The sequence below is a fragment of the Sorghum bicolor genome, chromosome 1 (genome assembly GCF_000003195.3).
Source record: "Sorghum bicolor cultivar BTx623 chromosome 1, Sorghum_bicolor_NCBIv3, whole genome shotgun sequence".
Taxonomy (NCBI): Eukaryota; Viridiplantae; Streptophyta; class Magnoliopsida; order Poales; family Poaceae; genus Sorghum; species Sorghum bicolor.
Window position 1 is genome coordinate 25,546,164 of NC_012870.2, and position 2,930 is coordinate 25,549,093.

The window sequence follows — 2,930 nt, forward strand, 5'->3', positions numbered from 1 at the left end:
AGAACAAGGCCCTGGCCGCAGAGGTGGACCGGCTTCGGTCAGAAGTTGGGGAGAAAGTATCCGATATGAGCGCTCAGGAAGAGCACCGTCTCGAGCTTACCCGACGCTTGGCCGATCAGTTTCGGCAGCGAGAAGGTTGGTCTCGCACTCCGAGTCAGCTGTTTTGTAGCCGCGTTGGTTGACTTCGCTGACCAGAGGGGTATTCGTGTAGGTTTGGAGGAGGAGGTCGCACGCCTTCGGCAGGAGAAAGAGCAGCTCAGCCAAGAGCTTGCCGGGGCGCTGGAGGCCGGACGCCGAGCAGGGGAGGAGCTGAACCGGAAGGACCGGGAGTTGTCTGGTAATACGCGCCGCCCCGTTATCTACCGCTTATTGCCCGTTTTGATATGTTGAAAATAACATTTTGCTTGATTTGCAGTGCTCAAGGTGAACGCCAAGAAGCACCTGGACGAGCTGGTCAAGGACCGGGACTCCTGGAAGGTCAATTGTTGTAAGATCTGGAAAGGAGTATCCCCGGTCCTGGACTTGATCAGCCCCGAGCTCCCGGAGAGCCAGCCCCGCGCGCCGAAATTGACGCCAGTTGAAAAGGCACAACGGGCATGGGACTGGCTTCAGCAGTTCGTGAAGGACGCCGGGGAGTTTGCTGGCGCGCATATCCTTAGCATGGTGCGCGCCCACTACCCCCTAGTCGACTTGACCAGGCTGGAGAAGGGGTATCCCAAGGAAGTCGGCCCGCAGGAGGCGGACGAGCTTCGGGGTGGTCTGCTGGATTTGTCGTCGTCGGTGATCGGCGACATCAATCTATGCGGAACAGCCACTCCCCCCGACCAGCCGGGTTCAGACAGGTCGGCCAGGGAGCTATCGGGCGCATCTGTTGCGGGAGATGGGCGGTCGACGCCTGCGGTCTCGACCAGCCAGGCGCCGGTGGCCCCGACCCCTTTGTCTGGGCAGCAAGGCCAGGCGGGTGATCAGCCCGAGCAGTAGGCCAGTAGGGAATAGTCTGTAGGAGTAGACTAGTGTCCGCCCGTCGGGGTATTTATTGTAAACTTTGTATGTAAAGTTTGTAATAAAGTTTGCTTTTGTCATGACTGCTATTTTGAGCGCTGTACAATTATCTGAGTGACGTGCCACTGTATTTGATTTCGTAGTTGCTAAGAGTTTTCCGCCGTAGAGGACTTTCCGAGTTCTGCGTGTAACAAAGTATAGGCAAAAAAGAAAAACTTTAATTATTGACGGCTATAAGATATTTACAATCGAAAGTTATTAGAACTTGTGGATAAAATCGGCGCAGTTTGTCTATGTGCCAAGAGTTAGGCACGCGTGTTCCGTCTGGATATGCCAATCTGTAGGATGTGGGTCGTGTGACTTCGGCGACCACAAAGGGTCCTTCCCAGGGAGTGGATAGCTTGTGCATTCCTTCCTGGCTTGTTTTCCACCTGAGTACCAGATCGCCAACCACGAAGGAACGGTCCTTAACGTTCCTGTTGTGGTATCGTCTGATTGCCGCAAGATACTTTGCTGTTCGAAGGCACGAATTTAGACGCTTTTCTTCCATGCAGTTGATTTCGAGTTCCCTGGTGTTGTCGGCCGTTGATTGGTCGAAGTTTTCAATCCTTGGAGATCTGAAGGTTATATCAGATGGCAGCACTGCCTCGGTGCCGTAAACCATGAAGTAGGGTGACACCCCGGTGTTCCGACTAGCCTGTGTTCGGAGACCCCAGACCACGGCCGGCAACGCTTTCATCCATCGACCAGGTGCTCTGTCATTCTCGGTGTACAACCTTTTCTTTAGGGCGTCGATGATCATTCCGTTTGCACGTTCTACTTAGCCATTTGCCCGTGGGTGAGCTACTGACACGTATTTTATGACTATGCCTCTGTCATCGCAGAAGTCCCAAAATGTGGTGCCAGTGAACTGAGTACCCAGATCGGTGATTATACAGTTTGGGATCCCGAATCTGTGTATGATTTGATTGAGGAACTCCACGGCCTTCTCGGAGGTTGCTTTCACCAGTGGCATATATTCAATCCACTTCGAAAACTTGTCGATTAGTACGAAGACGAACTTGAAATTGCCAGGGGCCGGCTTGAATGGCCCGATCATGTCGAGCCCCCAGCAGGCGAAAGGCCAGGACGACGGGATAGCTTGAATCTGATGAGCAGGTACGTGGGTCCTTTTAGCGAAGAACTGGCATCCCTCACAGTGTCGGACTAGTTTTTCTGCGTCGTTGACCGCGGTTGGCCAATAGAAACCTGCCCGGAAAGCTTTCCCGACCAGTGTTCTGGAGGCAGCATGATTGCCGTAGGATCCGGCGTGTATGTCGTCTAGGAGCTTAATGCCATCATCCTGGGATATGCACTTGAGCAGCACTTCAGAACTTGCATTTTTTCGCATAAGTTTGCCGTTCACCAGTATGTAATTCTTTGATCGTCGAATGAGGCGCTTGTTTTCTATTTTATCCTGAAAACCTGACCCGTCTGATATGTATCTGATGAATGGGGTGCGCCAATCACGGTTGCTGGTTGTCGGAGTAACGTCGTCTATGAGCATTGCCTCAATAGGCTGCTTTTCGGGCGGGTCATTGCCCACACTTGGCTCATGGATGTCCTGGACGAAAACACCTCGCGGTATCTGGGCCCGAGATGACCCTAACTTTGACAACGCATCTGCTGCTTGGTTCTTATCCCGGACCACATGGGTGTATTCTATGCCGTAGAAGTTGGTCTCCCACTTGCGAATTTCTTTGCAGTAGAGATCCATCTTTTCGTGGGTCGCGTCCCATTCTTTATTGAGCTGGTTGATGACCAAAGCGGAGTCGCCATAGACGTAGAGGCGTTTGACTCCCAACTCAACGGCTAGTCGGATGCCGTGTAGGCAGGCTTCGTACTCGGCGACGTTGTTGGATGCCGGAAAGAGGATCCTAAGGACGTAA